Genomic DNA, 11,522 nt, shown 5'->3' on the forward strand with positions numbered 1-11,522 from the left:
GCTTCATAAGGAAGAAAACAATTGGATGAGGCAAAAGGAGATAGACTAGTTTCACACTTGAGCTGGATGGCTTCCGTAGCATTGCGTTGTGTTACGGATGCAACGGATGCGTTGCATATAGTGGCACAACCGATGCTACGGATCGTACAAAACAACGGAAAGCTTTTTTTTTTATTTATTTATTTTTTTTTTTCTCCTTTACAGTTTTACCGGCAGCAGACTATTGTGAACGATCAGCTGATCGCTCTCAATAGCCGGCGGCCGGTTGCTCAGCTGAGCGCTGTCACTTGCTAGCGGCCGGGCATGCCGGTGGGCGGGCGCTCAGCTGAGCGCTCTCACTTGCCGGCGACCGGGCATGGGGCGGGCGGGTGGGCGCTCAGCTGAGCGCTGTCACTTGCCAGCGGCCGGGCATGCCGGTGGGCGGGCGCTCAGTTGACCACTGTCACTTGCCCGGCGGCCGGGCATGCCGGCGGGCGAGCGCTCAGCTGAGCGCTGTCACTTGCCGGCGGCCGGGCATGCCGGCGGGTGGGCGCTCAGCTGAGCGCTCTCACTTGCCGGCGACCGGGCATGCCGGCGGGCAGGTGGGCGCTCAGCTGAGCGCTGTCACTTGCCGGCGGCCGGGCATGCTGGCGGGCGCTCAGCTGAACGTTCGGCCACCGCGAGACAAAATAAAGTTTGTGATTTAAAAAAAAAAAAAAAAAAAAGAGCATGCGCAGTGAAATCCTGAGGATTTCGCTGCTCAAAACAACGTTACATGCTGCGTTCCTCCCGCTGGGCGGAAGCAACGGAGCGTCGCCCAGCGGAAGCAGCGCAGGTCCTTTTGGCACAATCTGTCATCCATACAAGTCTATGGAAAACACCGGAATCCGTTAACGGATTCTGCTGTTTTCCAAAAGGGCGGATTGTAACAGAAGGAAAACAACGCAAGTGTGAAAGTACCCATAGTAGATAAATTTGGGCTCAGGGCACACCAGGCGTTACAATACGGGCAAATAAAGGGTTTGGTAATGTCCCTACTGGTGCTAGGTCGTGGAAGAAATGCGTAATAATGTCATGGATGACTTTCTTCTTCCCATGGGAGAAAAAACAACCATAACAGCATTATATAGACGGTTCAAAGAGATTTTTATCCAGAAAGAGCCAGGTCAAATTTTTAAAAGTTGGGTGCAGCAATTGGGAGGGACAGGTATGGAGATAGGACAACAAATTTTAGATGGATGGAGAATCTTGAGGAAAAGTGTACTGAGCGAGGTGTGGAGGGATACGCAGTTCCGAATTATGCACAGGGGAATCATAGCATTCAACATCCCGGCGTCAGCTGCAATGAGGGAACGCAAAATACACTGCCCAAAATGTAAGCTCATGACCAGCTGAGGGAGGATTCTCCGGTCGTGATGTCTGTGTAACCAAACCCCCTTATCCTCTAAGAATAAACACACGGACTGCATGCGACTTGGTTCAAAATGGTCACAGCAGCCTTTTATTGCCTATTGTTTAACAAACTAGCACCTTAGGGACGCCGTCCAACGGGCGACCCAAAACAACCACATAACAGTAACAATAGACAATAACATTTACAATACCCCCCGGGGTAGGCCCAGTCCACTAACTACTACTCCCCCTGTCCCCGGCCGCAACACACCGACCCAGAGACGAGGTGCCAATCACCCACGGATTGACCCCCACACTTTGGCAGAACCCCGTGCCTGCCACATCCCGGAAACCGAGAGCCACCATACCAAGACAATGACTCCCGGTCCAGCCACCAATCACTTCCAAACCTCTGGACCAGACCTACCCCCACCGCCACAGGACAGGCCACGTGACACCTTACGTGGCCTGGACCCGCCACACACCAAAAGCACGCTCCACACCATCCTGCAGACCCAACGCCCATAAATCCAGACCAACCTCGTTGAGGTGCACACCATCACCCCTCCGAAATCGCCAATCTGCCGGCTCCAAATCCCTGTGCCTTACCACAATCCCACCATTCCTGGTCACAAACCTAGCCACCACACTATTCACCTGGGCCCTGGCCTTATTAACCTTCTCCACCGACCGAGCCCCTCTCCATGCCAACCTGGTCACTATGTCGGACCATACGACCAGCAAACCAGGATACCGCTTCCACAACTGCAGTAAGTCAATCTTTATATCTCGGATCAAATCCCGCGACGCCCTGGCACCAAGATCATTACCCTCCACATGCAATACCAGCACATCCGGGGGCCGCTCAACTTTACAATGGAAACGAAATTCCGGGACCACCCTGCCCCACTCCATGCCCCGAACTCCGATCCATCGAACAGTCGCCTGCGCCCGATCCAAACCCAGCTGTCGACCATTCGGGCGGACCTCAGCCCGACGGGCACCCCAAAATACGAAGGAGTGCCCCAAGATCCAGATCAGGCACTTCCCTATAACAAATGAAACAAAACGAAAATATCAAAACCAATAACAGCACAACCACCAACACAGCTAGGAACACCCCTTTCCTCAAACCTTCCGCACGTAACCAAAGTACCATAATGCTACAACAACTGCGGTCTCACATACCGCCGAAAACAAGAAGATTCCCATCTACCAATACGCTTCACCACCTCATCTCCAAGCCCCCAACGAGCTGCCTCCGTCGCTGCACCAATTCGGAATGAATGCAACCGGAATTCCTCCAGGCGCTCCCCCGCGTTACGTAGACTTAGCCGCAGCACCGCCACAAACTGGAACCTTGACAAAAACGACCCATTCAAATGCCGCAACAACGGGCCAGGTAAGCCTCCCCTCACGGCCATAAATCTCTTGACTAAACGCACAGGGCACAATTCCTCTCCTGGAACCGCATATAACACCACCAATCTACCACGGCCCAGCTGATCCATTTTTGACCGGCGAATCCGGCACTCCACCTGACTACCGCTCACTCGCACGTCCTCAAGCATCAAACCACCACCCGTCACCCTGGACGGGCTCACCAGCTCGCCTATCCGAAAAGCCCCATAAAAAGCGAGACCGAAAGCCGTTGTGAACAGAACCGTCTCGTACACAGACTCACAAATGCCGCTCAGGCCCCCCACCATCCGTCTCAACAAACCGAACGATACAGGACGCCTCTTGTCCCTCTCCTGTACGCCGCGGCGAAAACCCCGCAAAGCCTGACGAACCCGAAAATCCTGGGAGACATCACGCTCCCCTCTCATTTTTAACCAAAACGCCACTGCCGACACCCGATGTGCCACAGCCGATGCCGATCGCCCGGCTGAAAAATCCATACTCACCAATGACAACAAAGCCACCAAGTAATCCACGCTCTCCCCACCAAACATCAGACACAACAACTCCTCCCATTCAGCCCACACCTTAGCATACCGGCACCAAGTCACCTCGGTCACCGAGTTCCGAATCAAGTCTGAGATCACCGCCTCACCAGATGCCACAAATCCTCGGGACACTCCACTCCAACTTCGTCCGCCCACGGCAACAGCGCCCGAAACCTGCTGAACTGAAAACGAGACAAAGCATCAGCCACCTCGTTGTCAACACCCGGAACGTGCCTTGCCACTACCTGCACATTCAGCTGCAGACATCTCAACACTAAATGCCGCAAATACACCACCACCGGCTCCGACTTAGCAGACAAGTTGTTAATCGCGTGCACCACCGCCTGGTTATCACAATGAAAACACACTTTCCTTCTGGCAAAGTGCGACCCCCAGAGCTCCACTGCCACTACAATGGGGAATAGCTCTAACAGAGCCAAATTCCTAACCAAGCCGCTCTCCCGCCACGCCTGTGGCCACTGCCCGACACACCAATGACCTCTGAAGACAGCCCCAAACCCGGCCGACCCCGCCGCATCCGTAAACAGCTGCAACGCCCCGTTAGACGCCACCCTCTCCATCACCAGCGTCCGGCCGTTAAAATGCTGCAAAAATTGATCCCATACTTCCAAATCGTCCCTGATCGCCTTTGTGATCCGCACAAAATGCGCCGGCAACCTTACCCCGGCCGTCGCCAAACGCCTCGCAAACACTCTCCCCATCGGCACAATTCTGCAAGCAAAATTCAATTTTCCAAGCAAGGACTGCACTGCCTTAAGCCGCACCTTCTTCGCCGCTTTCACCCCCGTCACTGCGGTCCTCAAATCACGGACCTTCTCCGCCGGCAACCTACATTCCATAGCAATGGAGTCAATTTCAATTTCCAGAAAACACATCACCGGCGCCGGGCCTTCCGTCTTATCCGGCGCCAAAGGAATCCCGAAGCTGGCCGCAACTTTTTGCAACGCAAATAGCAAACCCGCACAAACCATCGAACCCGCCGGCCCGACACACAGGAAATCGTCCAAGTAATGAATGATGGACGTAAGCCCGGACACGTCCCGAACCACCCACTCAACAAACGAACTAAATGCCTCAAAGTACGAACACGAAATGGAACAGCCCATTGGCAAACAACGATCAACATAATAACTGCCATCCCACCAGCAACCCAACAAATGCTGACTATCTGGATGAACCGGTAACAACCGAAACGCCGCTTCCACATCCGCCTTTGCCATCAATGCACCCCGCCCCGCCGCCCTAACCAGGTCCAACGCCTTATCGAACGACACATAATATACCGCCGACAACTCCGGTGCAATGCCATCATTCACCGAGAACCCTTCCGGGTAAGACAAATGATGAATCAGCCGAAATTTATTCCGCTCTTTCTTTGGTACCACCCCCAACGGCGAAACCACCAAATTCCCGCACGGCGGGGTGACATAAGGACCGCCCATCCTGCCCAAAGCCACCTCCTTTTCCAGCTTCTCATCCACCACCTCCGGATGATCCCGAGCGGAACGCAAATTACGATACGGCGGGCCCGACGCATTAACAACCGACGGGATATGAAAACCATCGGAAAAACCAGAACATAACAACGCCGCAGCCTCCTCGTCCAGATACCTATTTAAAAACGGAACCATCACTTCTACCTTCACCGGCGTCATCCCTCTTACCAGCCCCATCACCAGCCTTTCCTTTTCCTTTTTTAAAACATTTGGACAAGCTATGTCCCCCCCCACATCCGGAGCATTCATGCTTAAAACGGCACGCCGCTCCAAACCTACACTGCCCTTCATTGTACTGCCAACACAAACCTTTTTTGAAACTTGCCGGGGACCCGGCCCCCGAACACCCGGCGCCCCCCCGAAAGGGCTGAGCCGGTGCCGACATCAGTCGCATCCATAAGGAAATATCCTTATGGTCCCAACGCATATCTGGCCGCAATGCCTTCCGCTGCCTAAATTGCTCGTCGTAACGCAGCCACGCCAGCCCGCCATAAACTCGATAAGCCTCCCCTATCGCATCCATGTAGCCGAACAAAGCCGAACAATGCTCCGACTCCTTCTCCCCGACCACGCTCGCCAAAATCGCAAATGCCTGTAGCCAGTTGGCAAAAGTCCGAGGAATAAGCCTATAATGGCGCTTTTCCTCCTCGTCCTTCTCCTTTTTGGAGTCACTCGGCTTAACCCTATCCAGATTAAATTTCTCCAGGGGAAGCAGAGAAAATATCTCTACATATTCCCCTTTCCAAATTTTCTCCCGCACCTCCTTCTTTAAATGGGCCCCCAGCGGGCCTTCAAAACAAACATAAACTTCGCTTTTAGCCCTATCATCTAAGCGCACCACCTCATCCTCCTTCTCCTTTTCCTTCTCCTTTTCTCCCCCCGTCTCACTCCCCCCTTCGCCCCCCCCTTTACTCGCACCCGCTCCGTCACCCCCCGTCACCGACGAGGCCCCTAAACCGGCTGCACCCACCCACGCCGCCACCAGCGCCTGGACCCCCTCCCCCACCGCTCCCGAAGCCGCCGCCAGCCCCTGCAACAGCCCCAACAATTGACTCCACACAGCTAATCCAGCGGGCGCTGCCGTAGCCGCAGCCGCCGCCCCCCCCCCGAAGCCCCCCGCCAGCGCAGCCCCTGCCGCCTCCACGGCCGTCTCACCCGACCGCCGCTCAGCGTCCCCCGAGACCGCCGCCTCGCCGTCCTCCGTCTGTCGTCCATCCGACTCCTCCGAAACGAAAGCCTCTTCCTCCTCCTCGCCGCTGGCCTCATCTTCCATCCGACATCCGGGGGGCGCCGCCACAGCACCCCCCCACCACGGCTACCAGACAGGGCCGCCGCGTGGGCAGAGTCATCCCCGCTCCATCTCTTGCCCCGGGGTGACAACCCAGGAGACCGTCCTGTCCCCCGCGCCGGCACCCCGGGCCTCGATCTCTTGCGCCCGCCCCCCTGCCGACTGCAGGGGGCCTCTGGGCGCGGACGAACAGACGCCCGGCTCCGGGTCTCAGCCGTCGTCGCCTCTGGCCCTCCTGGGCTATTGCAGGCCTCCGTCCGCCGAGTCCTCCCGCTCCCACGGGAGACTGCCACATCCGGGGGCTGCACAGCAGTACTGAGTGACCCGGCGGTCGCCGCAGGGCTCCCGCCATCACTCCTTCTCTCAGCCGCACCGGGGTCAGGCACCGCAGACCTCCCCCCGGCGCTGGACCTACCGCCACGTGCAGCCCCGCGGTACCCCCGCCGACTGCAGGGGGATCTGCTTGCCTCTCTCCTGCGCCGAGCGCGCTCCCGGCCTGGAGCCGCTGCACTCCCAGTAAATCCAGCCCGGAGGCCGGGACCGGAAGTAGGCCCCGTGCTGGCCGCTCCCACCTCCCGACCGCCGCGGCTGGAGCGAAGATTCCTCCCGCCGGCCTCTGCAGCAGCCAGACGCTGCTGCTGCGCTGCACTCTGCGGAGGGTCCCCGGAGGGGCTCTTACATCTCCTCCTCGCCCCCCCCGCGCCCGGGGAATACCTGCGGGGGGGCCGCGACTGGCGCCCGCCGCTGCTGGGGGGACGAGGGGCAAGCGCCGACGGGTTAACCCTGGCAGCCCTGATGTGGGACTGCACTGCCAGGGGCCCGTGCGCTGCAACCGCTGCCTGGATCAAACGCTGCAGGTCCTGGAGGTCCGCCATGGAGGTGATTGTTCGGCGTCCGGAAAAAGAAGAGGAGGTAACTCTTTACTCTCCCAGACTAACCCTTTCCCTGCTCCTCCTCTTCCTCCCAGGCTAAGACCATCCCCCAATGCCATATTAGGCATACACACAACTGTCCCTGTTAACCCCATCACTCCCTACCTCCCCCTTGGTCATGTCGCCCCTCCCCCCCAAGTGGGTCCGTGGCTTTCTGAGATGCAGATCTTTTCCATGGTCTTTGGGACTGCCCAACAGTAAGAGCTTTATGGGAACACATAAGAAATATGGCGGAGAGGTTGTGGAAGAAAAACATACCTCTGAGTCCACTGAGATACCTATTCCACTGTGAGTCAGGCGAGGGTGAGAAATCTATGGAGGGAGGGGGGGCTAGTCCGATTTTGTTTCACTCTATATGCCTAATGTTTAAACGATTAATCCTAAAGCACTGGCTAGATGACCAGCTACCTGAATTTGGCAAGATTATCGGGCAGCTTAAAACCTTACTCAATCTAGACTGGCGGGAGGCAGAACGAACTAAGGAGCAAGGAATTAAAACATTTATAACAAAATGGAGAGCATTTTTGCTGCGCTATCACACTGAAACAGAAATAATTAACTACATGACACCATTTAGATCAACGACATGGTATTTACTGGAGGACATAAGTGGCTGTTTGGGAAAATTGAAAGTACCCATAGATAATTAGAAGGAAGAAGAACCTATGCTGTTAGACAGAAAGAATTGGAGTTGGTATTTCCGGGGTGGAGTGGACCACCTCTATAAAGTCAGAAAAGAAGCTAGCTGCGGGGGTTGGGGGGAAGGCTAGGGAAGTTCAAGGTTCTTGATTTATAGTTTAAAGAGAGATAACGCAAAAGAACACAATGTTATTATGACCCAATTGTGATTAATAGCAACCTATAAAGAATCCAGGAATCGTACTTTATATTTATCAAATCAAGTTTTATTTATACAAAGTGCTCGTGCAAAATTCATATAAAAATTTCATCATATATAGGATAACATTTTTGGAATGTAGGGAGGGATGTCAAGCCGCACTTATAAGGAGTGGCACAGTATTACAATAGCTGCATCTGCCCGTATCGTAACGGCCAGTATAAATGGATATATCATATATTGACAGGAGTGGACCAAAGGGGATATATTCTACAGTTGCACAGTATAGAATACCAGTGTTGTAAGTTTTATACTGGTGTGAAATTATGAACACCCTATGTAAAACTGGGTAAATTACCAAACGCTGTGTAGACTGATTGGAGGACACTATAATAAGCATGCCTTAGTAGTTTGTGGTAGCAGGCATGTGACCATAGCGTTGCCTCCATCTATCTGCTTAGCCCCATAGTTCAGTCCAAATACCTGTTGTCATTTTGTATCCAATATGCGTCCACAGCAGCACCGTAACTTGCACCTACTCCAACCTCGACGCGCGTTTCACCGCACTGCCGGTTTCATCAGGAGGTATGTGCAGTCTATAGCATATCCCCTTTATGAAGGGTCCATGATTGAGTTCAGGTGCACGTCTCCGGTCGGGTGTATGGACGCATGCGCCTGCGTGATGCGCATCCTGGGCGCCAGTCGCCTATCGAGCACGTCACGCGCCACGTGACCGCAACTCTGCAGTCAGCGGCCACGTGACACGGAGCGGGCATGGAGACCGGATGTGTATTCCGGTCTCCATGCCAACCCACTCTGTCGGCGAGTCACGCGCAGGAACTGCACAGCGCACACAGACGCTGCGTCCCCCAGCGTCAGACGGCAGCCAAGCTCAATCATGTAAGAAAGTTATATTAATTAGTCTTAAAACTCAAACTTGAGCATATATCTGAAAACATTCACATATAGATATATGGATAATCATAATGTGTTACCAGCATACAGTTATATAATGACACTGACATAGTGTCTCCCATATCTTATTGTATATATGCAAGCATACACATTGTACTTAGTGTTGAATCACTACGTCCATCAGCAGTTCACATATTCTCCAGCTTTTCAGTATTCGGTTCTATTCATCCATGTGGCTAACATTATAGCCTTGGACTTTTTTATCATCAAAGAGAGGGAGAGGGTCCATAGAATTCAACAGAGTGGATGTTTTCTGTAGCGTATGATATTGCTATATGCTAGAGACAGAGGCATAGAAAAAAGAACAGGAAATTATATTAAAATCTTATATAATGAAATGTAGTGTATTAAAATTCGCGCTACACATGCAAAAAGGACCTGAAGCTCAAGGATTCGTTTAGCCCTCTTGGGGCCATGGTGTCAAGTACTACAATCCATTTTGTTTCTTTTTTTAAAAGTTCATTTTTGTAGTTTCCCCCTCTGGCTCCCAGGCTGACATGGTCGATACCTTTTACTTTAAGACTGGTGGGGTTGCACTTATGGTAAAGGAAAAAGTGTTTTGGTATTGTTTTTAGCTCACTGATATCCTTACACCCCTTAGCGTTGATAATATCGCGAATGTGCTCCAGAGTTCTCACTCTTAGCTGTCTGGTGGTCATACCGATATATATCATGTTGCATGAACAGCTAGCATGATATATCACCATCTCAGTCCTACATGTGATATTAAATGTAATGGAGTAGTTTTTTGTTCCCCCACTGTTCTCAAATGTTGTACATCTCTGCACATATTTACATGCGGAGCAAGTCCCGCATTTGTAACAGCCCCATTTGGGTCCTTTTTGACTGAATGGATTATTATTCAAAGGGACATAGTGACTACGGGTTAGTAGATCTTTGAGATTTTTGGATCTGCGCCAAGTCATTGACGGATATGAAGTCAGATGTCTGGCTAGATCTTTGTCTGCCAGCAATATCTGCCAATGTCTCTGAAAAATGGTTTTAATTTCATGCCATCTATTATTAAACGCTGTGATAAATCTCACAGGTTGTAGATCTTTACTGTTATTTCTGTTTTTAGTTGTTAAAAGAGACTCACGATTACTTTTGGCTGCTCTAATATATCCTGATCTTATATTTTTTGGTTTATAGCCTCTCTCAGCTAAGTTGTCACTCAGGAGTCTAGCTTGATTTTCAAACTTTCCCGCACTGGAGCAGATTCTCCGCATACGTAGAAATTGCCCTGTTGGTACTGCTTTAATGGTCTGGGGGTGGTGGGAAGAGGACGCGTGCAAAAGTGTATTTGTAGCCGTAGATTTTTTAAACACATCCGTGCTCAACTGACCATCTTCATTTCTCATGATCAGAACGTCCAGGAACTCCACCTTCCAATAGTCATATTTTGATGTTAATTTAATATTTAGATCATTTCTATTCAAATTTTGCAGGAATATCTCCAGGGATGCCTCAGACCCCTGCCATACAAATAGGACATCGTCGATGTACCTGTACCATGAGACCACTGCATCAAACCCCTCTACGGACTGGACAACATCCCGCTCCCACAACCCCAGGAAGAGGTTGGCATATGAGGGCGCACAAGTCGCCCCCATTGCCACTCCCTGGAGCTGTAGGTAATAGCGGTCCTTAAAAACGAAGTAGTTATGAGTTAGAACAAAGTCCAATAACTCCATAACGAATTGAATTAGTTCTCTGTCCATATTGGTCATCCGCAGAAAGGTCCTGCATGCAGTGGTCCCATGGTCATGAGAAATAGATGTATATAGCGCCTCTACATCGCATGTGACCAGAATCATATCTGGTTCTAGCTGAATACTGTCGAGGCGCTTGAGTATGTCTGTAGTGTCTCTAATATGTGAAGGCAGGGTTCCGACGCATTCCTGGAGATAAAAGTCAACAAATCTGCATATTTTCTCATTTAAGCCTCCAATCCCAGATATTATTGGGCGTCCTGGGGGATTATTTTTATCTTTATGGACTTTTGGTGTTATATAGAAGGTTGGAGTTCTTGGAGATTCTGTCATGAGCCCGTCCCTCATTTTGGCTGAGATGATTCCCCTATCAAAGCCTGTTTCAATGATCTCATCTAGTATCTTTTTATATGATGTAGTAGGATTACTATCCAATTTCTTATAACACACTGATGATCTTAGCTGGCGTAGAGCTTCACGCTCATACATATCTGTAGGCCAAATCACAAGGTTACCCCCTTTATCTGCTGGTTTTATTACTATATTCTTCATATTTTTTAATTCTTTAATAGCTTCTCTTTCCTTAAATGTCAAGTTATAGTTTGTCACTTTTTCAGGAATAGAGGATAGATCTTTTCTTACCAGCTCAACAAAGATGTCCACATTTGGACTCAGTCCATGGGGGGGAAACACTTGTGATCGGCTGTGCAGATATGTGGGAAAACGTGCTCGAGTGTGGTCATCAGGTTCTTGTTGTTCATCAAGTAGACTTTCCAAATCTGAGAGGGCTTGCTGTTCCCTAAACGTGGAGAAATGTTTATCATCATTAGAGGAGAAAAATTTCTTAAATCTCAGCTTCCTAGCAAATAATTCTAGGTCTTTTACAAGCGTAAAGTGGTCACATTTGGCTGTGGGGGCAAATGTTAGCCCTTTTTCCAAG

The sequence above is a fragment of the Anomaloglossus baeobatrachus genome, chromosome 11 (assembly GCF_048569485.1).
Source record: "Anomaloglossus baeobatrachus isolate aAnoBae1 chromosome 11, aAnoBae1.hap1, whole genome shotgun sequence".
NCBI lineage: Eukaryota > Metazoa > Chordata > Amphibia > Anura > Aromobatidae > Anomaloglossus > Anomaloglossus baeobatrachus.